The sequence below is a fragment of the Podarcis gaigeae genome (genome assembly GCF_964106915.1).
Source record: "Podarcis gaigeae genome assembly, chromosome: 8".
Taxonomy (NCBI): domain Eukaryota; kingdom Metazoa; phylum Chordata; class Lepidosauria; order Squamata; family Lacertidae; genus Podarcis; species Podarcis gaigeae.
In genome coordinates, this window is record NC_139684.1 from 45,221,977 (window position 1) to 45,249,943 (window position 27,967).

Below are 27,967 nucleotides of genomic sequence, written 5' to 3' on the forward strand. Positions count from 1 at the left end.
CGCTGTCAAAATCACTCCCTTGACAAGTTAGGGATGTTTTCTTTGGTAATGTTCACGATCCTTTGGCTTAGATCATAATAACAGTATTGATTTACTAAAAACAACAACAACAACCCATGAACATGACATGGTTTGGGGCTGGCTTTATGAAAATCTAAGGTTTTATTCACAACATCAGGAGGTTATACCCCAAAATGGGTGGAGGCAGAGCCAAAGGATGTTGGCACCACCCCTTTTTACTTTTTATCCCATCCCATCCTCTCTCTCCCTCTCCCCCATTTTGCAGAAACACCTTATCTCATTTAGTAATACTGTGTCTCGGTGTATACGTGACCTTCCTTGCACACTAGCAAGCTTTGTTCATTGTACAGTCAAACTACAAACAATGTTGAGCTGAGATACATGACAAAAGCTCCATAGAACTACAATCATGGTTCCCCCTTTTTTAAAATCAAGACTTTGCTAGCAGTCCACATGATTTATAAAGCTCTGTAAGTCTTCCTTGCTATTGACATACATGCATACATTGCACTGCCCATTCTGTTTTAATACCAAAGCCTCTGGGACAAAGGCTGAATGAAAAAAGCTTGTCAAATACCAAAGGAAAAGGCAGTATTTCAACAGAAATTGAATATGGCAATCTTGAAGTGCAGTATGGATCAACAGACTGGTATATTTGTGCTCTAGAAAAGATGTTTAGTTAAAGGGGTATAACAGATTTCAAAAAGTAAAAACAAGGACACCCCCAAAATTATTGAGTCCCCCCAAAAAACACACACCAAAAACCACAATTTTTTAATTGACTTGCCTAAGATCCAGTCTTTTGGAAATCCCTCCTGGACGTCAATTCCGCCTTTGGAAACCGGTAAAGTCCAGGAAAATCCAGATGTATGGCAGCCCCAGGTATGACCCAGTCAATGCATATGGAGAGTTGCTTTAGAAGAAAATTTCCACGTGATATGTCTCTGGGACACTTTTCAGGAATTCCATCTTTTAAATATGTACGTGTATTTATTGATTACTACTGTATTAGTGGTACTCAGGTACTTAAAGCCGACTGCCGCATTCCACAAGTCTGGTCTAAGACATTTTGCTCCCCGAAGTGGAATTGCCCCATCAGTTCAACCGCCACAACTCAAGGTACATAAACAGCTGTGCCTGGTGCAGAAAATCACACAACTGCCTCTCCATTTCCCTAGCAGTAAAAATCTAACAGTAATAAATAAAGGAAGAGACCATTTGCTATCCTTTCAGGAAACCCAAAACTGTTTTTTGGGGGGCAGCTGTCTTACTCTGCCTAATGAAAAAGCTGGCCCTGCCATGTCAATTACATTCTTGCATGGATCTTTACATTCTCTCCTGTGAGAATGGTCAACTCAGTCAACAGATTCAGAAAACGAAAACAAAACCCTGATCTGCCAGGCCTGGAACCACCATCATTTCAGAGTGAAGGTGGATGCCTGAACAATTCCATCCTCTCCTTCACCATGTCAAAGTTCATGGCACATTAAAAGCTAATAACCCAGGGAAAAGCTTTGGTTAGAAAATTTATCAGTGCAAAACTGTGTGCAAATGGCCTCTCTGGTATGGGGTGTGGTAGAGAGATTGCTTGTTATTGTTACTGCACAGCTGATAGACGGAGAAAGTAATTTAAAAAATAATAATACAACATAAGCAGCTTAAAATTCTCCTGTAGAACAGGTCTGCTTGCTTATGGACCACAAATCAAAGGGAAGTTTGGATGTACTGGGGCTGCAGGAGGCTCAAAAAGCTGCTTAGTTTGCTGTGGCTTCAAAAATGGTGGTTTTGTCAAGTATCTGATAGGCCACAACAGATAATGATGGATAAGTTCTGGTTTGGTGCACTGCAAGTTTGTAGACCTGGCCCATGGCTGGAGATATGCTACAGAAAGGAAGATATCAGCTATTATTTGGATTTATTGTACATCTGAAAAATACAAATTCCCATATTTCTTTTGGGGAAATAACTTAATCCTTCAGTGGCTCCGCACCTTTGACTCTGAAATGCACAGTACAATCCAAGCAGGTTTTCTCAGCAGCAAGTACCACTGAGCTCTGTGTAGTTTACTCCTTAGAAACTGCACTTCCTCTGCTCAATGGGTTGACAGTGGTCTTATTCTTTAGACGGAGTTATATATTTTTCTACTTGGGTCAGATGACTTGGCCTCGGAGGACAGCTGCTTATGAATCCCAGATGGATTTTTAATCATCGTTATGGTGCAGTGTTGTATGGATAGTGAGAGCCAATTATGAAATAGCTTTAGGAGTCAATAGGCTGTTTCCATTCTGGAGAATTTCATTAAATGTAGTTTGTAGCTATTTGGATTATATTATACTAAACATTTAAAGTAGCCTCACTCTCACTGGCTTCAGAGTAGTCTAGAGAGCCACTTATCCGTATCATAATTGAATGTTTTCAAATCAATATAAATTTTCAGAGTCTTTCCTGATCAGCCTACAACTTCATAATAATTTTATTTATAATAATATATTTATGGTAAAATTATAGTGAGCTAATAATAACTTTAAAAAATGCTAGTAAGAAGCTAAATTTATTTCTGGTGGAAGCTAATTTCAATTCCCGAAAAATAAGTGAGGTCAATTTGGAAATTATTAAAATTGTGCTTTCAGAAGCCTTTTCTTAGTCAGATGAATGGCTTGCCAGGCTAAAAAAAATCTATCTCATGCAGTTTCATAAAAATATAGGAGGACAGTGGTCTTTCCTGAAGTGACATAGAACTGGAGTAACCCAAAGCATAGGAGTAACAGTGGTCTCCATATGTTCTTGACTACAACTTCCATAATCCCTGATCATTTCCCATGCTGGCAGGGGCTGCTGAGAGCTGTTGTCCAACCACATGGAGAGCACCATGTTGACTACTCCTGACTTAGGAAGAATCAAGCCCAGTTCTACCGTTGTCACTCCTGCTATGGACATAGTGAACATCCAGCAGACCAGAGGGAGACCAGCTCTCCATTTCCTATCATTGCAAGGTACTTGTCCTCATCATAACAGCCATAGAACTAAGACTGTCAGACCAAGACCAGAGTTCAAATCTCTCCTCAACCATGAAGTTCACTTCATCAGTTTGCCTGCTCCAGAAAAAAAAAGGGCTTAGAAAAAGCTTGCTCATTTCATTTAGAAATAGAGGGTTGTATCCAACTAAGTTATATTCTACATAGACCTGCTGGAATTAATGTATCTAAATTAGCCATAGCCATTAATTTGAATGGGTCCACTCTGAGTAGAACTTCGTTAGCTACCATCCACAGTTTTCATTGGCTGTGCTGCCAACCCCAATGCATTTTTGGTGCAAAAAATGAGAAATGCACAACGCAGTAGCCCTCTTTCAGTGTTCAACAGCATCCTGGAGAGCTCATATTGTGTCGTGGCATGGGTGCATCATGTGCCGCCTGCAAGCCCATCTCTCCTCTCCTGTCCTTGGTGCGTTCAAAGCAAAGACCTGACTGCATTGCAGCTGAATCCTTCCCACAATCAGCAGCGCAGTGCAATCAGTCTTCCCAATCAGTGCTCTGCGTTGAGCAGAATATGGTTAGAATATTCCTGCTGGCTTTGTCATGGAATGCATGAAGGTTGAGAGAGGAGAAAATGAGGCCAGTGTATGCAAGGATGTTGAGAGTGGGGGCTTATGAATATATACCCCTTTCCTAGTTTGACCCCCTCTCCCCATCTTCTGAAGGACTGAAAAGGGTTAGTGGTATCCTTACATACATTTATGTTACCAAATGCCACCAGAGGATAGATGGTGAGAGGATGGAGCTCCACTTCTTTGAAACTGCCTTCCTGGAGAATCCCAGTTCCAATCCCTAAATTGGAAAGTTTCTGGAAACTTTGCCATATGTTCTTGTTTAGAAAGACCCTTTGAAATATTCTGGACATTTTAGAATTTGCATGAATGCAGCCATTTATATGTTCTGTCCCACGAGGCGTTAGAATAATCAGGATTCTTTTGGATACTTAGGGGGTAGTCAGTTTAAGATTCTGTTTAAGGCTTATTCTACATTTGCTTTCTGGTTTTGACATCCTGGTGCAATTCCATTAAGCCTTGGAGTTTGTTTATTAAGAATGCATCAGTAAAGCTGGGAAAAAACACACAAAACTTTCCAAGTCTCTCAGTGCAAAGAGCCTCAAGAGAACCAAACACATAGTCCCAGAATCCTACATGGAGACAAAGCGAATTTCACATAAAAACATGCTATTCAAAAATGTTGATTGCAAGCTCAGTGTAATTAGTGTGGCTTGAGTATCCATTGCTAATTGTTCTCAGCCATCGTGAAGTCTGGGCATTCATGAACAGCCACCGCATTCAGTTTTAATTACTGAGTGAGTTGTTATCATAAACATCCCTCGGTGATTACTAAACCCCAGCAACGGAAGCCTGTTTTAAGAAGATTTAGGCAGGCACACACACACACACACACACACACACACACACACACACACACACATTGTTGAACATTCTGGGTTAAATGCCATTTAAAAACCCACAGTAGGCCTCTTGCTGAAAGCTGCTCATTAGGAAATATATCATCCTGTCTATAGGAGAAATAACTTTGCAATTTTCCTCCCACACGTGTTAAGAGTCTATCCTGAGCAGCGCAAAATATTGTCATGCAAGGGGAAACCATAGCATTACTTTTAAGAAAAAAAACAAAAACAAAAAACCCTACCTAGGCTTTGATTTTTAATCTGGCTGTTTGTGAATGTGTAGGCTGGCCTAGCACGGGGATCGCAGAGCCATTTAAATTTCATGAGGAAGAAACTGAAAGCCATTTGGCTGGAGGGGCATTATCCTGCCTGAATTGAGTATCCATGAATATCTCATTTCAGGCAAAGCAAGGTCTGGGATTTTATTTGTTAGTAAGACAAGGCTAGGGCTTCTGACAACACAGGGGGTGGCAGCTTGCCATTTTTAAAAATACATGAAATGGTGCCTTTGTTCTGTGGTATGCAGTACTAAAATAGAGACAACAGTCAAATCCCTAACCCACCACCCACCTCAGTTGCCGTATAAATATAGCATGAATTCTGGTTAGTTGGATGTTGTTATCTGAGACTGCAATCTGTTTGAACTCCGAACAGGGTTGTAAGTCCAATGGACCTGATCGATGAGTGACAGGCATGTCCCTTAAAAAAACAGCCATGTGAAGTGGAGATAGTGGAACTAAGAAATGAATCGAGGTGATCCGGGGAAGGCTGTCATGTTTCCATGCCAGATCGCATCCTTCGCAAGTCAGATCAGGGACTCCCCAAGCTTCTGAGTCACTAGGGATATCGAGAATGCTGACAGAAACAGGAGTGTAAATTACCAATCTTCACTTACCCCATATTTGGAATGGAAAATCGATCTATTGAATGCAATTAATATTTGTGGTACTTGTTTTGTTGTTTTTTTTTAGTCTGCAAATGATTCATATTCACGACTCCCCCTCCATTTGGATTGTGCTTTCTTTGCATTGGACTGAATGGTGTGAAACAATTGTGTAATTAATTGTGTAAAATTATGCAGACAGTGAAGCAAATAATGCAGGTTTTTTGCTAGAACAGGACTGCATGGGACGAAAACAGGACTGAATGAAGATCAATGCCTTCTTACATGCCTGCAGGTTGCACTGTGGCCTTGGCTGTCCAACGAAGTGAAGGATAAATGGGAAGGGGATTGATAGAGGAATACAAATTTTTACACGGCATGGAGAGAGTGTATAAAGAGAAGTTCCCCTACTTAATGAAGGGTCCTGCAATGAAGCTGAAAGGTGGGAGATAAAGAGGAAACAATGAACTACATAGAAAAGTATGGAATTTGCTACCAGAAGATGTAGTGATGCCCATCAGTCAGATGACTTTTCAAAGGATCTAGACAATTTCATGGAGAACAAGGCTATCAGTGGTTCCTAGTTATAAAGGCTGCATGCTTTGTTCAAGATCAGGGGAAGCATGGTTCTAAATACAAGTTGCTGGGGAACATATATGGGAGAATGCTCATGGGCAGCTAGTGGGCCTCCTATCTGATTGGCTTCTGTGGAAACTATTAGTGCTCAGTTAATTAGGCCTTTCATTTGAACCAACAAGGCTCTTCATAAGTTCTTCCTCAGACTTGGGTAGTGGCTTGCACTGGTGAAGAAAAAAATGCATAAGAAAGCAAAAACTTTCAACATGCTGAAGTTTCTTTCAATAGCAATGAGATGTGTTATTTTTTTCCCTTGAGCAGAGCAGCCAGCTTGGTTTCTGTGGAACAGCTCTGTTAGTCTCCACCGAGTAGAATTGTGATTGACAGAATTAAAAGAGAAAAGGCTGTTTCATATTTTCCCTACAGGCGCATATAAAACATGCTAAAACCTCCCTCAGCTGGCACCACACCAAACATTAATCTCAATTTACTGTGAGTTTAGCTCCCGTCTCATCCGTGGCATCTGTGCCAGGCATGGCTGGGAATTGGAGTAACACCTGATTTACCATGTTCAGAACTGTCCTGGACTTGGAAGGGATTAAATTGTGCCACTGAAGTGCATCATAGCATGACAAACAAAATGTGTATGGATAAATATAGTGAATTAAACTGGAATCTCAGTCACCATGCCTGCCCATTGCTGGTAGAATCCTCGTGTCCCCTTTTCACCATCCTCTTCATCCTTAATTCAATGCCCTCCTGCTGTTTATATTGGCCAAAGCAGACTGTCTCTATGAAAGAGACCAATACTTTAACAGCTATGAAACGGAGACAGCTCACCAAGCCCATGGCAGTTGCCATCTTGCCTTGCCGAAAGCCCAACTTTCGTAATGTATGTTTTTAAAACTGCTGATTTTATTTATCATTTGGAGAAAAAATAGGCTTGTTTGTTTATTTTACTAGTCAAGTTAATTTACATTTTGCATAAACTGCTTAGAAGTGGTGTAAAAAGCCTTTTAAATAAAGAGAAATTCCTGACATCAGTTTTGTCTCCTCTTTAACACTCAGGGTCTGAACCTTTCAAACTTTGGGCGAAAAGGGTGAGATGTTTCAAAAGTAGTAGTAATCTCTACTTTTGAGATGTTAGTTATTATGCGGATCCAGTTTAGAAATGCTCAAGATCATCTTGCCAAAGCCAAGCCATTAAGACTCGAAATGCAGCCTCTTTTTCTAATGCAGATGCGTCTTTTGTCTGAGCAAGCCTTCCTCTGATGCATGAATGAGCCACCTGAACTTTCACCTCCTCCAGGTAATGTATTGCTTTTCAAACTCAATCACATTTGATTACCCTTCAAGGGTTTGGCTTCTGGCTCTGCCTGCTCTTCCGCAAGACCTGGAGCCACACAGCGAAACGGGATGCTCTCTCTCTCTCTTTTTTTGAATGGCATCTGCTTTTATAGCTGAGTTGTAATCATAAATGAATATCAGCCAAGCAGTCTTTTCTTATCTATATTTATTGCTGAATTGGTTGGTAAATAATAGGCTTTTGCCTTAGTTCATTGCTTTTTGAAATGAAGCCTCTTTAGTAAAGATTGTTAAGTAATTGCTGCTGCAGCTATTCAAAGTGTGTTGGGAGGAATAAAAGGAAAATGAAATTTCCAATAGCTAGAATTCATATATTAGTGCAAGTGTAAATATGCTGTAAATTGAGGTTTGTTTGAACTTTTTCACACAATATTGGGGGGAGGAGAAGATGGATGTATTTACACAAGTAATATTGATATTGTGATTATTAATGGGTTATTTAAACAGGGCAACTGTGCTCCCAGAATAGCATACACCAGCTTTAAGCTCAAATAAATTTCCCTCCAAAACTTCACATTGGTGTTATCTTTTGCAAATTTTGATGTCAAGTATTGTCTAGTTAGAAAACATTCAAGCAAGCAGAGACTGACTATTCTCTGTGTAATTTATATCAAACTTTGATATCTTATATTCCATAAGCAGCCTACAGAACTACTTGTTTGTAGCCAGGATAGAAATATTTCAAGTAAATAGATCGACATCTATCAGATGATGGAAGCACTTATAACTTTATCCCAGTGAGCACCATGCTCACAAGTACACAACTGATAATATGCAGTTCAACTAAAGGGCGAATATCAACAGCTCCCAAATTATTTTCTGGTTCTGATTTCTATCCAAACTGGAGAAGAATTCTCCTCCAATCTGTGCTCTTTGCCATCTCTTTAAGCCATGTTTTCTTCAGGGACTATTTGCTGCCTTGTGGTGCTGGAGAGGAAAGAGGAGAACTTCTGCCCTTTCCTTCAACCACACCTAGGACAACTAGGGGCAGCACTCAGGCAGTTGTGACAAGCCATAGTGATGGGAAGGACTGATGAGTAGAGAGAAATTAGAATAAAACCTGAGGCCTACTTGAAAAAGTTGGGTTTAAACTTAGCTACTGAGCTGCTTTTAGAATATTCCTGAAATGTGTCTGTTATGGTGGTGGAATACTCTCTTGCCTAAGTGTTGGTTATTTTCACATACAAGACACCGGTGGGACAATTCAAGATTCAGGTTGAAATGTCATTGTTTAATACTATGGGAATTATGCAAATATTTACTTTAATAGCTATGAAACTCTGGTGCCATTGCTAATGAAGGACAGTTTTCCAGCCACTCCTAGTCAAATAGAGCCAAGTGGAGAATTTATTGAAAACATTTCCAACTTTGCTTATCTTAAGCAATGAGAACAGAAAGGGACTCCACATTCTTGTGCACAAAGAGAAATCACAGATGCTTTGTAAAGAATGTCATATAAACACAGGACTTAAGGTCCATTTCCCCGTGATGTCCTCTGTATATTTTTTATCCACCCCACAGTTTCTATTCAGTGTCTATTCTGCTGCACTAATTTCCTGATGTGTACCAATACATTCCCCACTATCTTGCAGCCGGTTGCAAATAGCATGAAAATCCCCAGTTTTTCAATTCAAATCTTAAATTGTGAAATTTCAAGTTGGGTTTAGATGTGGAATGTTTGAAGCAAGGAGCAAACTTGTTTCCTCCTGCTCTGGAGTGTAGGGCTTGAACCAATGGCTTCCTTGTTACAAGAAAGGAGATACTAACAAAACATCAGGAAGAACTTTCTGACAGTAAGAGCTGTTTGACAGTGGAATGGACTCCCTTGGGAGGTTGTAGACTCTTCTTCATTGGAGGTTTCTAAGCAGAGGTTGGATGGCCTGTCATGGATGCTTTAGCTGAGATTCCTGTGTTGCAGGGGGTTTGTCTAGGTGATCCTTGGGATCCCTTCCAACTCTATGATTCATTAATTCTAACAGATGCCCACAGTCAAAGCAAAGAGGGCTTACCCCTTGTTTGCCAGCCAACAAGTGGGGATTAACCTGCCCTAGAATCTTAGGGTGAAGGGTGGGTAATAATAACAATTGTAACAACAATTACAATCATTGTAATAACAAAAAAATTCCTTCCAGTAGCACCTTAAAGACGAACTAAGTTAGTTCTTGGTATGAGCTTTCGTGTGCATGCACACGAAAGCTCATACCAAGAACTAACTTAGTTGGTCTTTAAGGTGCTACTGGAAGGAATTTTTTGTTTTGACTATGGCAGACCAACACGGCTACCTATCTGTAACTGAATCATTGTAATAATAATGATAACAACAATAACAATCACCATCTATTTGGTAATAACATTCACAAAGAAAAATCTAGAGGTGAAATTTAGGAAGCAAATTAATTTTGCAGATCTAGCTTGAACATTATTTCTAGAACTCAGTTTAGCCTATCCCTCCCCCCTTCTTACTTTTTTCCGTAAGTTCTTTCCACCAGTTCCTCCCCTGTTCTTTTTCTTCACAGTCACTGCATATCGATATTCCGATCCAAGCTTCTCACAGTAGGATCCAATTGACATGGTTATTTACAGCAGATTTCCACTTGTAAACACACAGAATTTAATTGTCTTTCGTGTTTTGGAGGCTGCTTTCATAGCAGCCCTGTTAAATCTCACAGCACAATTTCTCTGATGACACAAATGTGAGTACAATTTGCTCCAAATTTTGGAGATGATGGGGAGCTTCTTCTATAATTTGAACTCCCAGGAGATATTGATGTTATCCAAGTTTCTCTGTATGGGGTCAAGGGGAGGGAGATCCTTTGTATCACCCCCATATTGATTCATTAAGAATTTTTTATAAAAAGCTACAGTTGCTGTGTGTTTTTTTTTAAAAGAGTATCGGCTGAAGTGGTGATTTGGCTTTCTGTTCAGCCATAAAAGGGGAAATCTGTCAGGATAGTTTGGATGTAAAATATCTGTTTTCTGTGTTCATGAGACAGATGGGAAATGTGATCCCCAGCACTAACCTTGCAGGTGGTACTAAGTAGCCAGCTGCCAGCTCCTCTGCCTCTGCTCTTTTGGCTTGGACATTATTTTCTCAGTTCAAGGAAGGACAAACTTGGCTTGTGATTACTAAAGTGACCATAGGCCAATTGTATTTTACAAGGCCCAGTCTAGACAAATAGTTCATCGTGTTGGTAAAATGTTTCTGGAAAATATCAGTTTGGAATGAAAGCAGGAAATCATGATCAGACGTTCTCTCTTTCTCTCTTTTTAAAACCCTACGGATGGAAAACCAAAAAGGTCTAGGTTACTTTTACCTTCTAGTACCTTCTAGATTCTAATATTTAGGAATATTCGAACATGCAATCTCCTCTGCAGTCTAAAGCAACACAAGGTTAACAACAGAGGTGGATGGCCACACTGACTCAGCCCCGGACACACTGACCAGATACTTGGAAGCTGTGGCTGGATGGTTTCATGGGAGCCGATTGAAACTAAATCCTTCAAAGAAAGAGGTCCTCTGGCTGGGTTGGGATGGTATGGGGATGAGGGACCAACTCCCTTCTCTTGCGGGGGCCCAATTAGTGCCATTGCCTTCCGTTAAGAGTTCGGGTGTAATCCTTGACACCTCTCTTTCCATGGAGGCGCAGGTTACAGCAACAGCCAAGGCGACATTTTTCCACCTTCACCGCATCAAGCAGTCGGTCCCTTACCTTTCCCACCCTGATCTGGCCACAGTGATCCATGCGACGGTCACCTCCAGGCTTGACTACTGTAATTCGCTCTACGCGGAGCTGCCCTTGAAGCTGTCCCAGAAACTCCAGAGGGTGCAGAATGCAGCAGTGAGGCTCTTCACGGGGTGTCTGCCATGGGAGCATATTCACCCAGTGCTTTTCCAGCTGCACTTGCTCCTGGTGGAGTACAGGGTCAGATTTAAGGTGCTGGTTTTGACCTTTAAAGTCCTTCACAGCCTAGGACCCTCGTACCTATGGGACCGCCTCTCTTGGTATGCCCCACGGAGGACCTTAAGGTCCATAAATAGCAACACCCTAGAGGTCCCGTAGAAGTGCAGCTGGAAGGGCAACATTATGCAGACCCCATATACTATATGCACTTGATCTGATCATATGTCCCATATGTACTGAATGGAACTTTCTTCTATGCACAGGATTGTTTTGTAAGATCGGTTTCAAATATGCATTCCGTCATGCTTAATTCACTGAGTGGATTTTTTAATTTATGGCATTTATATCGCACCCTTCTCCTCTCCCCAGAAAAGGGTAAAGGTGGCATATATGGCTCTCCCACTCTCCCTATTATCCTCAGAACAACCCTGTGAGGTCGGATAGGTTGAGAGTTAATAATTGGTCCAAGAGTGGTCAGTGAACTTCATGACTAAATAGGGATTTGAACCTTGGTTTCACAGGCCTTAGTCTGGCACACTAACCACTTTGCAACACTTTCATGATAAGCCTCACATCCCAATCTTCTCTTTTCAGATACATGTGTAACAGGTAGAATATACTATTTCAGAACATGGTGAGCTTTTGGGTGATGTGTTACTTTTCAGAGTAGTAGAAATGGGTGCTTCAAGTATATGTTTGCATAGGTGATGGGAGCACCACAATGCACACAAAAGGATAGACTTTCACATGGTAAATGAGCATCCAATGCAGTCATGGATATGTGTTCCTGTCCTTTAAGTAAAATCAATGCTTTAAAATGCTACTTCTGCCTAGCATTTGTGTGTTTCCTTTAGATAGTGCTGTGAAGTCTATTGACCACATCTGAGCAGGAATATGTGTTTTCCTCATAATTCTCTGTTCTGTAACCATTGATCCAAAATGCATGCCATAATAATGGGTTTTTAGAATCTGTTTCCATGGAAATCTTTGTAATGCTAGCAACACTGGTAAATGAGCTCACTGTGGTAACTAGATTCTGCACAGTGTACAATGGGGGTGGGGGACCTGTGGTCCTCCATAAGCTGCTGGACCCCAGGACCCAGCAGCCCCAGCCACTTTACCCTGTGGCCAGAGTTTATGAGAGTTATAGTCCCACAACATCTGGAGAGCCACAGGCTCCCTATTACTGATGCATAAAGACAGGAAAATTATTGTTGAATGTTTTGCACGTGTAAGCAGCTTCATGGGAGAATTCAAATAAATTGAGGAGGAGAAAGAAATACAATTAGCAGCATTTGCAGGGTATTTTTGTTTTAAAAAATGTATTAAAATGTACAAATGTGCGCCTTTTTAATGCAATTGTTTCCTCAGCTAATGTCTCTTTCCTGAATTAGTCAAGAATTACCTACTTAAAGTAAAAAGCAACATTTCCAGTTGTGTGTCGAGGTCCCCAAGCCACCCCTCAAATAACTCACAACACAAACATAATTTTTGTTTAAGGTTTTTGGCATAATTTTGGCCACAACTTTATTGAAATACATAAATGTGAGTGGTTGTTTAGGCATTGGTTAAGAATATCTGTTCCCCCGCCTGGGGACAGAACTGACTTCTGGGCACCACCGAAAGCCAGTATAAGGGAAAAACAATATTGGGGAGAAGGAGCTGAGTCACAGACCCTCATCTCTCCCCGCATGCTCCCCAGGGCTTGCCGGCCCTAGGCCCATTCCAGGGATTCGGAAGAAAAGATGGCAAGCCCCTGGATTCCTTTAATGGAATTTCCCTTTCCGCAGCAACCATGGAGGGGCAGGCCCAGCCAATCCTAACCCCTCCTCCAACCAATTGATAACCAATGCCTAAACACAACCTTACAAGTTGTGACGATTTGCTATGCAGTAGGCAAAAACCAAATGGCCTAGCCAATCGGCCAGATGGACTAAATTCCTACCAGGCCCCTGCCCCAATGGCAGACGACCCCATGACAGGCATAGCAAGGTCAACACAAACCGATAAAATTAGGGTGGGTTGGCGGGTGTTCCGTAGCTCACAGCGAAAGAGAACGCTCAGGCTGCGAGCACAGGATTTAAAACATCCGATCCCTCCCACCAAATTGCAACATAGAATTTACTCCAGCAACCCAGCCATCCAATCGTTGCCACAGGCTTCCATAGGAATCCTGCCTGGCAACAGAGGGGTGGCTGGTAAACCCCACTGCAACACGTGCTCTCCATGAGGGAGAACACGCTTTATGCCCACACCACTGCCACCCCAATGGAGAGAGCCGGAAATGTTGGTTGTGTGTATGTCTGCGTTTGCTGTATGTTAATGAGGGAAAGAGAGAGAGAGATTGATTATGTAACTGCATATAAATTGGCCCCTGCTGGCATGTGACCCTTGGAAGGGTGGTTGACCATCAGTGCAGACCTTGGGCTGGAAAGAGTATATAATTTCTATATGTGACAGTGCAATACTGGAAGTAATTATCTACAAACATACACACCTCAGCACAACCACTGTTACGTATGCACTCTGCATCCATCTGCAATTAACAGTAATTTTTTTAAAAATAAAAAACTTCCTCAGTAAACAACTGGAATGAGCCTTAAAGTACCCAATCTACTCTGCACTGCAATGTAGCTCTTCATCACACTCCCATTATTTTCCTCCTACTTGTGCTTTACTGCTCTCTTACCACCTCCGTTTTATAACCCCACTTTAATGAGTCATTATTAAACTTTTCCCAGCCTAAACCAACTTTAAAAAAATGACTCCTTGCAGGCAGACAGTCTATAGCATCCCCTGGTGAGTGACTTGCAGGCTCTGGAGTTCATAATTATGGGAATGACAAAGAAAACATATAAACACTTTTTATAGGAATCCTCTAGTGGCTGTGGCCTGGCATGTAAAACGTCAGCAGACTTTATACCTTTAGGGATTATTTGCAGGGGTGGGAAGTTGTTGTTCCTCTAACTTTTTATTCTGCTTAAAAAATGAAAAACAAAAACAAAACCTCACTGTGTTAAGCTTGAAAATGTGGATCATATTGATGTGGGGGACTTTTGCAAATTGTATGTGACTTCCCCCACCTCATCTGCTCCTGAAGATTCCAGCCAGGAGAAAGGACATTAAAACATGAATGTGTGCATAAAATATCCACTTAAATCAAAGCAGCATAACAAGTATTCATCACCACATTTTGCTGATGCATAGGTTAGTGTTATCTGTAGTCTTACAAAGCAGTGAATTCTTTGCTAAAGAATCTTATACCAACTTGGACGTGCTGGATAAGCGATTCAAGAGCTGAACTGTTAGATGATCTAAAACAAAGCTCTTTGCAAGGGTTTTTTTTCAGGTTAATTAAGATAAGCAAGATAAGATTTGCAGCCTAGAAGTGTATTAATTGAGAGCTTAAAATTTTGTGTGTGAGAGAGCGAGAGAGACGGGGGGGGGGGGGTGGAGCGAGGGAGAGAGAGAGAAGGGGAAAAGAAACACCCTATCCAAATTTTGGGGATTTGCTTTTAGCATAGGTGATGGGATGGTATATGGTAGGAAGAAGTGATTTTAAGGAACATTTATTTGCTTTTTCAAATTTATAACTCACCTCCCCCCCAAAAGTCGCTCTTGGGAATAAAATTGCATTTTAAAAAGTGCAAAAGAATTTTGTCTCCAGATTAGTATACATATTACTTTGCTTTTTTTGAAAAAATGAAATAAAATCGTGCAACATCAGGACACAGGAACCTGCCTTATTGTGAGTCAGATCATTGGTCCATCTAGCTCAATATTGTCTGACTGGCAGTGGCTATCCAGCAACTGAGCCAGCATTCTCTCCAAGCCCTACCTGGAAATGCCATGAATTGAACCTTGGGGTTTCTGCATGCAAAGTAGATGAGACTATTTATCCAGCTGCCAGTGGCTCTCTAATGTCATGTTCCTTGCATCCAAGTCCCAGCATTGCTTCAAATAGAATTCAAATTTGGAAGAATTATGGGTCCCCCTCTCTGGACGGAACCCTCACCATCCCCTTTTACACCACCGTAGTCTGAGGATGTAGCTGTCCCATGGTCCTCAGATTCTGGAGGAGAACTTACCTGTAGCTTCTTCTGCTCCACAGCCATGCAGGAGCATGACTGCAGGATCAGCCACAGGCCCTTTAAAGATGGTAGTGAGTCCCGGGGAGGTGGAGTAACTGGAAGGTCAAGCTCTACCTGAGGCACCAAACATTTCTTTTTTGTTTGTTTTAAAATAGAATTTTTAAAATTGTTTTTCAATATATTATAAACATATATTTCTACAGCTCAGCTAACAGGATGCTTTGGAGCTGTCTATGGTTCTGATCACTGCTCATCAGAATCTGATGTGAATGAGCCAGTAGGGAACCCATTTGTCTTGGCCAGAACTTAACGTGACATACGTGGACTAACCTGACTGGACCTGAGTTTCCCATACTCAATGGACCTCTTCCATTGCATAACCCAAGCTCCAATAAAACAAGCAATGGTCTAAGTCAGAAGTCTGTCACATCACTTGCTACCGAGAAGTTTTGAACACAGAACTTTCTTTATGCTATACCATAAAGACACTCCCAGAGAATATGAGTAGTTTGACCCTTAGTGAGCGAGGGAGTGTGAGAGAGATGGCACTACCAACATTACAAAATAGTTTCCGTAAAGAATAGATTTGGCATGCCCAACTTGGCATGGCCAGTTTCCCAAGAGACATTTTAAAAAAGAACATCATTTGATTTAAGAATGTGTGCATCTATTTAGAACCTAAGCTAACATGACATAACCTTTTAATCCACCCCACCAGTTTAGTCCTTCCTACATTCCCAAAGAGGAATTTTAAGCAAGAAGAGGCAATTTGAAAGAGTAACTTAAATCAAATGGTTTTCTTCTTCTACAACAGTGATTGTCTTGTTACTGCAATGCTTTTCTAAAATGAGAGAAAATGGGACTATTTGAGCCCTCTTCAAAATGAGAGGTTTACAAAGAGTGAGACACCTAATTAATGCTCCACTTTGTAAAAGTTTGCATTGTTCACTGTCAGCTCTCAATAATTTATTTAAAATAAAAGGCTAATCTAATTGGCAGTAATGAGCCAGTAAAACTTATATTGGATTACTGGCAACAGAAGCCCACAAGAGCTCCCTGGGCAGTTTAAATCAGTAATATTCTAGTCACAAAACTTCATTGTTTCAGCTCAGATCACTGGCACTGCCTCTGAGCTTGCCTAGGGTAGTAAGCCTGATTGATTCCATTGCCTTCATGTCACTTCTGATGGCTATTTGCCTCTGCAGCACTTTTAACTAGCAAGACACCGGTGCTGAAATATTTACCAATTGCTTCTTCGGCTGGAACATCCACCACTAGCCCTCTCTGCAGAAATAGTTTTAGGAACTACATTAAAAACAATGGAAAAGAATGAATTACATAAATCCTAGTACACCAGACAACACATGAACCACTATACATAATTATTATTTACTAATTCGCATAGCGCTTCCTACCCAAATAGGCCTCTAAACGGTTTGCAAGTATAAAGTCACAGCAGCAGTGAAATATGAACTTCTATAGTTAAAATACACAATCGTATAAGAAAACATTTATGTATGAATATCTACAGGCAAAATGTGCAATGAAACAATAGAGTTATTAAAACAGGAGAGTCGGGTGGAGAGATAAAGATCTCGCACAAGTGCTTGATGCACCTTCTGGTTTTGCAGTCCCAGCAACAGACAGATAGCAAAACAAGCCCGGTGAGCTGTCTCCTCCCCCTCCATCCAGCTGTACCAAATGTTTTAAATGAGCTCATATTAAGGCCATTCATGTTAGTGCTGGACTGGAGATTTTTTTTCAGTGCTTGTAGATGAGATGATGAAAATTCTCCCCCAATATTGTCTTTTTAGGAGGGGTAGATTTGAAAAGATGGTAAAGGATTGTTTTGACTTCTTAAAAAGAAAGGAGGAGGCTGCAATCCTAACCCCACTAAACTGGGGATAAGCAGTGGCGGAGCTTCATGCTCCGGCACTGGGGGCAGACAGCAGGCAGGGGTGGGGCACACTGCCCAAAGGGGTGTGGCATGCGTTCTGGGGGCAGGGTGCCCAGCATGGGGGGCAGCTGCGAACCCCACGGGATCATGCTGCCGGGGGCGGTACGCTCCCCCCGTCCCCCTCTTCCTCAGCCATAGAATTAAGATGTATTTATCCACAGACATGGCTAGGATTAGAGTCTAAGCTGTGGCTCCAAAGTAATCCTGTGATTTCACTACTGGTTGGAGGTTGTGGAGTAGCATATATGAGTGGGCTGCTGCTCCTGTGATATGCCTTAACACTAACATAACATGAAACACAAGCCAACAACTACTCCTACTTTCATTACAAAAGGGTTTGCATAAATCCCAGGAACTGGCCTTACTGAACCATATAGATGGGGCATTATCACCGGATGGCATCCATGGTTTCTAAGGCTCCATTGCTGCAGTAGTTTGCATTAGCCAACCCTCACAGTTATTTTTTAGCAAAGGGGCTATAGGAAAGGGGTGGTGCAAGCTGTGCCTTTTCTTGTCTTTGCACAGTAAGGGCAAAGCAAAACTGGCAAGAGTGCTTGAATGTATTTGCATTCTATATATAGCCTCCAATCTATATCTCCTGGTGCTCTCATCACATTGGGGTGTCATTGTTGCTTATGAGGTTGTGCTCATGGATGGTGTATACAAAGTCAATCTTCATGTCCAGATAAATAATGCGCTAGAGAGTTTGTAAGGCTCTATAGTTTCAAACTGATGGGGCACTGAATGGGGCGCTGATGGGGCACTGAATTTTGAACCACATTGGGGGGGGGGACTGTTTCTGAATGTAGAAACTACAGCAGGTCATGGAGGAAAAGGAGCCAAGAACCTTCTCCCAGTCAGGCTAGCTCTGTGTGCTCTGTGTGGTTTTGATGTGGAAGAACATTTAATTATGCAGTCCCACAACCTGGAATGGTACAGTCCCAAGGATGTTTGTATTATGCAACTGAGCATAATATAGATTGGCTGTTAATGACACAAAAACCAGAAGTACTAAGTCATATATACCATAAATCCAGTACTTTAAATTTTATCTTTAAAATTACATTGCATCCTAAACTCCTAATGTTAGTATATTAGCAGAGAGATTTCCATTATACCTTTTTTTTGTACCATTTTAACTGCTGTAGAGTGCTACAGCAGCTGTACACAAAGAGTCATCTGCTATGAGCTGAAATGTGTCCTGGGTTCATTTCTCTTACCTCTGACAAGAACTTGCTAAGTTGCCTTTGGCAAGGCACTATTTCTCAGCTTCTGACTTCCACTGTAGTATAGGATAGTAATAATGACCTACATCATAGAGTTGTTGAAAGGCAGTCCTGCCCGCCATCAGCCAGGAACGATGGCTCATCAAGGACTCTGTAAACTTTGTATGCACATTTGCACTCTTCCTGTGTAAAACTCATATGCTAATAGCAGACACATAAACAAAATGTGGATAGTTATGTTGCCAAAATGATATCATCTACACACAAATGAAAAATAATCACAAACTTGGGGGATTTGACAAAGTACAAACATTCTTTGCTGGTGGGGAAGGGGTGGAGCAAAACTGAGCCCAGTGAGAACTGAACATGCACATTTGGCAAAGAACGGTTTTGGAGTGGTGGTGGTAAACTAGGGAGGAATGGAATGGAGTATCCTGAAAGAAGGCATGGCTGGCTGGCAGACACATGGAAACAAAGCACTCTGTACTGCAGCATCTTTTCCTCAGTGCCACCTATATCCCTTAAGTTGCAAGTATTTTTTAATCAGCAGTTCAACTTGACATATGAATAACACTCCTGTGAGTCTCCCTAAGTGTAGAAAGCCAGTGTGGCATAGTGGTTAGTGTGTTGGACTAGGACTTGGGAGACCTGGGTTCAAATCCTCAGCTATGAAGCTCATTGAATTACTTGGGGCCAGTTAGTGACTCAACCTACCCTACCTCAAAGCATTGCTGTGGGGTCAAACAATGAGGGGAGACACATGCAAGCCACCTTGAACTCCTTGGAGAAAAATTGGGATAGAAATGCAACAAATAGATTCATAATGAATAAATAGGTTGTATTGACTTTGGCCTTGACTTCTGTCTGTAGAACTTGAAAAAACTGGTAGATATTTTTTGCACAGAATAGTGTCTAAAAGACTACATGGCTCAGATTTAAAGGGGGAAGAAATAAAAGCTTTTAAAATTGTGTGTGTGTCAAAGGACTGCAATAGACAGTAAAATAATGCAGAAAATAGAGATTTTTGACCCCATAGGAGTTTTGAAATAGGCTTGTTTGAGGAACATTTTAATCTGAGTAATTTTGAGCTTTGGTTCAAGACTTGTACTTTCTTGTAATCAGAGTTTTCTTTTTCAGTCGGAAGTGGTTCTATGCTATGAAAAGTATCAACCTAAAAAGATGTATGAATAAAAAAAATCATTGTCACAATAATGAGACTTATTATGAATTCTAATTTTTCATTTGTTCTATTTTCAGCATAGCTCTTCCCTCTGTCTCTGGACAGCTAACCTTGTTCCTAGCAGTAACCTTTATCTCATAAGCTAAGAATGACACATGTACGCTGTAAACACAGCAGACAAAATACCAAACCCACCATTATTCTGATAGATCTATGTTTATCCTGGGGAGAATAGAAGCTTGACGTGATTGACACTTTTTAAAAATTACAGTGGCAACTTTCTCTTCCAGGCATTCTCATTGATAAGTACCACCTCCTCATTGCTGGAAACTTATTGGGGGGAAATGAAAGGGAATTGGGGGGAAGGGTTGGCCTGGTCCAACAAGCTGCTAAGGAAAAACAGCAGTTCAATTGGTTCCCCTGTGTATCTCCTCAAGCTTGATCCCAGTCCCAGAGCTCATGAATCAGCAACAGTAGCCCTTGGCATTGTGGCTTGAGTACTCCTCTATTCCACAACAACTTTGCTGTGTTTAAGTTAACTAAAGTGAGAATTTTTTAAAAAGATATCAGTCATAAAGACCAAGAATCACAGAACTGTAGAGTTGCAAGGGACCCCAAGGGTCATCAGATTTTCTAAAGCAATTAGAGCTGCTGCAGATGATGTGGACTACAACTCCCATCAACTCTGATGATTGACCATGCTTAGGAATGTGGGTGGTGGATTCAATTTACTTCACTTGTAAAGGTTAACATATCTAATTTTCACTTCCTGAAACAATGCACAGACATCCTTCAAAATTTGCACTTTGCCAAATTTTGCAATTCAGTTGGCCAGCCAAGCAGTGCTTAAAAAGAAAAAAGTATATACTAGGGTATAAAATGCACATATTGGTGAAAATAACATACTAAAATGCATTATATTGTAGGAAAGTATTTTGTAAAAATGTGTATGTTACTGGGAATCACATATAAAAATGTTGACAGAAGAAATTCACATAAAATGCTGCTAAATTGTCAAGAGGACTGGTTTGTTTGCTCGTTCATTAAAGCTAACTGGTGTGAAAATATAGGTAACTGAATATTGGAAAAATGTGGAACTCAGACAAACTGAAATTGAGAAATTCACCCAACCCTGGCTGGACTATATGGGAGTTCAGCAACTTGTGGAGGGCACTTCATTAACTACCATATTCTAAAGGATGATTGAAACATGCAAAAATAGTATTTCCCTCAGACTTTCCCCAGACTCTACCTAGGCAGGGGGGTGGGCTGGGGAATAACATATCTGAGGCCAAACCCACCATTGAGGACAAATGAAGGTTTCTCTCCTTACCCATAGCGTGAGTCAGTTTGATTTAAAGAGTTGTGAGGAGTAAAAGAGCTTGTTTTACACACTCTTCTAAACTTTAATTGCAAATGCGTTTATTTCTGCAATTGATTTTGCAGTCTTCTGTACAACTGTTTATGGGAGTGCGACTAACCGTACAATAATATATTAAATTATTTCTAGTTTCTCACTTGATTGCCTATAAAAAAGAAAAGAAAAATGAATTAGCCAATAATGTTTTGCAAGCACATTTCTTAATAGATTATAATTACCCTATTTGTTCACTTGGATGTATTGAAACAAACTTGTGGAAATGGAAATTTAAGGCTAGCTAAAGTGGATGGATGTACCCTTGGTCCATTTCTTCAAAATTTCCCTGGGTTGGTAAGAGGGGAGATGTCAGGGCTGTGAGGAAGGCACAGGTCAGAGGGAAGATTGAGACTCAAGGTACAACCAACTTTTTCATTTAAAAAAGTCAGAACACAACAGAGTTCAAATAGACTAAACCTCGCAGGCAGGTGTAAGCTACAGTGAGAAGGAGGGACCCCCTCTGGGCTTGTCTGGTCCATTGCTCAGCAATGTGCAATGCTCTTGTGTTCTCAGTGTGATGGGAGGAGAGCTCGCTTTCCCCACCTGTAGGTCCCCAGATGTTGTTGGACTACAACTCCCATCACCCCTAGCTAGCAAGGCCAGAGCTCAGGGATGATGGGAGTTGTAGTCCAACAACATGTGGGGACCCACAAGTTGAGAGCTGCTGCTCTAGAGTGACCAGCCCATTGCTGTGAAACTGAAACAGTCCCTGGCTCCTCTCTGTCCTCTCTTTCAGAGTCTGTGCTCACAATGAGACCCTCAGCAACCCCACTGTCCTTGAATGGCTTTCTTCTTCTGACTCCCCATGCTCACTCATGCTTCCTGCTTCTATCACCTCCCAACTTGTTCCCTCCTCCTACTGGTCTCCAGCATCCTACTACCACTCTCCTGGGTCTAAGTCTTCTTCCTCTGAGTCGTGCCTGGAGGGTGCTTGGGCAGGCGGCACACACCACTCTTCCTCACCCAGCCAGTCCATGAAAGGAGAAGGTTGGAATGGATCACCATAGGCCAAACTTTCCTAACCTGGTGTTTTGGACTACAACCCCCATCATACCTGATCATTGGCCACGTTGGCTGGTGGCGATGGGTCCAAAAATCTGAAAGTTTGTTCTTAGTTTACAGCATATGGTTTGTCTGGAGGAGATGATGGGTTGAGCCAAACCATGACATAACCCTGGTTGGTGCAGCAGCTGAAGGACTGTGGGAGGAACTCAGCAACCTCTCTGGGAACTCACATAGTCATGTTAAGCCATAGTTTGTGCAAACTGAGTCTCTGACTGTATAGCCCATGAAGGGTTGCCTCTGCAATCCTACTCCTAATCCAGAACACCTTTGTCATCTTAGGTTCTATCTCCTGCTATTATGTCATGACTGTTGCCATGTGGCCCGTGACAGGTTTTCCCTTAATGTAGCCTTCAACAGATAAAAGGTTGCTCACTCTTGGTTTATAGGAAGAGTCACACTCATTCAGATTAAAGAACTAAGTAGAAGTATACAGAGCTATGCAAAATAATAAAAATTAAAATAATAATAAAATAAACAAACTCTTGAATGGAATAATTAAATGTTCTCTGGGAAGGTCTAGCTGATATTCTAAGAGCAACTCATCACTTCTCACTTTAATGGACTAAACTGCAGGTATAATTTATAAAAAATTTAATGGATCTAATGGAAGCTATTTCATTATTTCAACGAGCTCCTAAAATATTGTTGATGAGTAGATGTCATGTTGCTACATAAAGCTGGCGTTCAAAAAGCAACATACTGCTTTGCAGGAAAGGAAAGATTTATTTCACATTGTTTTATGTGTTTTATAGAAGTTTCCAGGAGAAGAAGAACTTGGTATCAATTTGGGCTTTTTTTTGTTTTTAACAGAATGACCCCAGTCATTTTTACAGTGCACCAATAAAGTGAGGCTGCATTAGGCAGAGAGCCACTGACCCACACGTTTCAGTTCCTGGCTAAAGCATTGCCTTGGCGGTCTTCCAAAGCATAAATGTAGGTGCCAGTTGCAGCAGTGAGGTGCCAAATCAACCAACCAACTCATGCCCTAAATTGCATGAGAATTTGAGTACCTTAAAGGGAGAGCAGGGCCCCTTTGTCATACAAGGTGGGCATTTACACATCGTCAAGAGAGAGGGCAATAATTTGCCTAAAATTTGCATATTCTCATATACAGATGTAAGCTTAGAAATTGCAGCTACAATTTTGTTAGAAATATAAAACATCTTGTCATACTGGAGAAGACTGCTAAATTTGCTGTCCAGTTGCTAGCTGTTGGTGGGAAAATTCAAAGCAACTGCTCTCCTTTCTGAGAGTTGTTTATCTTTAAATTGGACTTGGAGCAGACAATACTTCAAATAGAGGGCTCTGTCAAATAGATCTTTGTCCTCTGAGACCCCATCAAACAAAACACTGTTCTTTGTAACATGGGATTCACAGCCACCCAATTTCTGCATGTTCAATCTGATGTATTCCGGTCAATAGCCAGTGTGTGTAGTGGTTAGAGAAGATGTAGGGAACCTTTGACCCTACAGGTGTTCCTGAGCTACAACTCCCAACACTCCATGCCCATTGGCCAATGGCCATGCATGCTGGGGCTGATGGGAGACATAGTTCAACAACGTATGGTGGGCCAACAGTTCCCAATTCCTAGGTGTGAGGGTCAGACTAGGATCTGGGACATCAGAGTTCAAATCCCCACTCAGCCATGAAGCTAACTGGGTGACTTTGGGCTACTTTGTCTCTCAGTCTAACCTGCCTCACAGACTTGTGAGAATTTTAGTAGAACAAGCGAGGTCCCTACAGTCTGGAGGTGGGCAAATGTTGTGCCCATTTTCAAAAAGGTGGTGGTGGGGAGAGAAGACCCAGGTAACAACTGACCAGTCAGTTTGACGTCGATGCCAGGAAATGTCCCAGAACAGATAATTAAATGGTTGAACTGTGAGCAGTTAGAAAGACATGCTTTGCCTAGATGACCTTCAGGATTCCGTCCAACTCTCCATTTCTATTAGTCTATTATTGTATATACAGCTATCATACTCCATCCCCTTGCTAATGAATCACTGACAGATGGCAATCCAACCTCCATTTAAAAGTCACCAGTGAAGAAGTCTCTACTACCTTCCGAGACAGCTAATTCCACCGTAGAGCAGATCTTACCATCTAAAAGTTCTTCCTAATGTTTAGTCAGAATCTCCTTTATTGTCATTTGAATTCTTTGGTTCAGGTCCTACACTCTTGGAGCCGGAAAAAGACAAGCTTGATCCATCTTCCATATGACAGCCCTTCAGATCTTTGAAGGGGGCTAGCATATCACCTCTCAGTCTTCTCTACTCCAGGCTAAACATATCCAACTCCCTCAACTGTTGCTCATAAGGCATGGTTTCCAAACCCTTGATCATCTTGGTTTGCCCTCCTCTGCACATGTTCCAGTGTGTCAATATCCTTCTTAAACTGTAATGCTCAGAACTGGACACATTGTTCCAAGTGTGGTCTGACCAAGGCACTCTAGAGTGGTGGTATTACTTCCCCTGAACTGTACACTATACTTCTGTTGATACAACCAAGAATAGCATTACCGTTTTCTTCCTGCTGCATTATGCTGTTGACTCATGTTAAGTTTGTGGTCTACTAAGACTCCTAGATCCTTTTCACATGTACTACTGTCAAGCCAGGTGCTTCTTTCACATATCATTTTAACCCTGACAGAACATCACCAGAGTCCTATTGTTTCAGTATTTTATTGCTGATGCAGTCTTCAAATCTCCAGCTTTTTTTCCTTTGTCTCTGTCCCCAACCACTGCACTCAAATTCTAAGCACACTCCTGAATGTCATATATGCCTCTTTGATTAAGGTGTACATCTGGCCAAGTCTATCAAATAGAGGATTATGGCGTATGTGAAGTCTCAATTGTAATAGAATCATAAACTACAGAGGAAACCCTTAACATAGCCTCATATACAGCTTATAAATTTTGCAGCACCCTATCAAAAGGAGAACAAGAAGGAAAAGCAGGCTAGGCACACACACACACACACACACACACACACACACACAGAGCTGGTGCTCTGCTTTCTATGCGTATTGGAAGCCCAAAACCTCTCTCCTGAAAAGTTATGAACAGAAGAGGGTATTTATTTCCATATGTGATTGACTTCCAATCTGGCAAATACATACCAGGTGTGCATGGAGGAATGCAATAAAAAAGGCAACTATATAAACTTAGGCACCATCTGCCTGTATGATTGTACAGGCACGGCTTCCTCCCAAAGAAGCCTGGGAATTGTAGTTAAAGGTGCTGAAAGTTGTTGGGAGACAAAGCTACAATTCACACTCTGGGAATTGCAAATCGTGTAAAGCCAGGAATGAGGAACCTTTGGCCCCCTCAGAAGCAGCTAGACTCCAATTCCCATCAGTCCCAGCCAGCATGGCCAATGATCAGGAATGGTGGGAGTTGTAATTCAGCAACATCTGAAGACTCACAGGTTCCCATCCCTGTAAACTTTGATGTAAACTTTTCTAATTTGTAACATATTAATTGGTTGATTAAAACACATGGCAGCCATCTAGTGCATATTGGGGAAAGTAGAGCTGGTGCTGTACATGGCACCACCTAAGTTGAGTAGACTATGCCACCTCCCCCTGCTCTCCACGACTGTCTCATCCTCCCTGATACTTCTGCTTTCCCTCTTCATCCTCCTCTTCAACCACTGCTTCTTCCCTGCCCCTGTCATGGTTTTTTTTGTTTGTTTTTTAAAGTAACTTGCTGCCACCACAGGGAAGTGAGGATGATACTTGGGATTCTCTTGTTGACCAAACCCATAATAGATCACACCCTTTCCTCAGAGTGAAGGAGAAAAGAGGAGCACCAAGAAGAAGAGTAGGGGGTGAGTGATAGAAGTAATGATAAGGTGGGTGGGTTGTCCAGTGGCTAGCTCTAGAGGCATGCAATCTTCTGCCCCCCCCCCCCAGTTCACCACCTGAGCCATCTGACCTCGCCAGCCCTTTCTTGAGCTACACTGAGCCATTTGACTCAGTGTAACTCAAGAAAGGGCTGCTGGTTGTGTAAGGAGGGACCTCAGCTCAGTTGTTGACAATAAAACCTGAGTGTATTAGGTCCGAAAGGAACCTTGGGCACAGGGCAAGACTTCAGCTGCAAACCCTGGAGAAAGGCACTGTAGGCAATAGGGCACTAGAATTACCAATGGTCTCACCCAGCACAAGGCAGCTTCCTTTATTAATTGATTTACAAAAGTAAGGGTGGAGAACCTCACGCCTGAGGGCCAAATGCAACCCCCAAGCTTCTCTTTCTGGCCCTTGTAACTCTCCTTGCACACCCTCTCACCAGCCACACCCCGCATTGGCCCTGATTCACACACTTCTTTGCTGCTTTTGTTTGGCTGGGATGTGTCATTGAACTATGATAATGCCTCTTGCTTGCCTAGACAGAGCACAGAGAGGGGTGTGTGAGTGTGTCTAGAACCCACCCTACTGTGCAATGGCAAAACATACATTGGTTGCTCCAGCCACTGTTACCGCTGGATGAACACACTGCTGGCATATGTGGCCGTCAGGTGGTTGTACAGAAGGGAATGTGACCCTGGGACACCAGCACTATAAAGCAAACTGCAAATGATCGATTCTGGATTATGTTTTCTGCACTAATCACAATGGCCAAGGGGCAGGGCAAGAGATGAGCAAGATTAAAATGCAATATAGAGCACCTTGTTAACCATAACAGGAAGGGAAAGAAACCTTGAGTTTGCTCTGTGGCTTTAATGAATGCACTGATGCGTCATATTCCATCGCATTAGTAGACTTTGACAAAAGACACAGATGCACACATAAAGGAAGTTTGTAACCTTCAAGGTTGTGCCAAAGAATTAACAGAAAGAGAAGACAATGGAGGGAAAGTCAGTAAACGATTCACTACGGAGACCATTTAAAGCACAACACTTATGAATACATGGAAAGCTACCAAGGTGCAAGACCTTGAACATGATACCCCATAAAATTAATTAAAAATAAAATAGGTCCTCCTAACTTTCTCCTTTCCAAAGGGAAAAAAAGAAAAAAGACGACAGAGAGTTGTGCCCGAGAAGTTTGCCATTAAATCAAATATCCTGAGGTAATCCTGAAAGCATAGCATTAAACTGAACTCAAGTTATTTGATATTGGAAACCTGGAGAGGAGCCAAAATGGAGGCTTAAACTCCATTTTCCTTGGCTTTAGAATACACACAGGCAACGCTGGAATTATTTCGTAGGCATGAGCTGCTGTCTTCAAGAGAACGCTGAGCCCATGTGAATCATTTAGCCGTCTGCAATATTTATTGTTTGCACTGACACTTGGATGTTAGTAAAAAAATTTTTTTAGCACTGTTAAAAATAAAGAGGTAGTTCTAGTAACTTGATATGCATAGTTTTTGCACTTATGTTCTCAAATAGGCATAGTTTTCTACAGAGAAAGGGTGTGGCTCAATGGTAAAGCATCTACTTTGCATACAGAAGGTCCCAGATTCAGTTTTCAGTGACATCTCCTGGTAGGGCTGGAAACATCCCAGTGTGAAACCCTGGGGGGCTGCTGCTGGTCAATCTAGACAACACTGAGCTATAGGGACCAATTGGCTAACTTGTTCCACAGGTGGCTGGTGTCCACTGAGGCTGGTAAGACAGAAAATAATGAAGTCAACAGGAAGTGAATCCAGAGTGATTGATAGGCAGAACCAAACAATTCTGTTTCTTTCTCTCCATAAAGGTAAAGGTAAAGGTACCCCTGCCCGTACGGGCCAGTCTTGACAGACTCTGGGGTTGTGCGCCCATCTCACTCAAGAGGCCGGGGGCCAGCGCTGTCCGGAGACACTTCCGGGTCACGTGGCCAGCGTGACATCGCTGCTC

At 41.8% G+C, this 27,967-nt stretch overlaps 1 long non-coding RNA gene across 1 annotated transcript; it reads left to right on the forward strand.

Annotated features, from left to right (window-relative positions):
• Positions 1 to 2,920: 2,920 nt before the first annotated feature.
• LOC310851311 lies at positions 2,921 to 27,818 on the forward strand. The gene is made up of 3 exons (XR_014567701.1): positions 2,921 to 3,014; positions 7,169 to 7,238; positions 27,714 to 27,818. It is a non-coding gene; the product is annotated as an uncharacterized lncRNA (long non-coding RNA).
• The last annotated feature ends 149 nt before the right edge of the window (positions 27,819 to 27,967 follow it).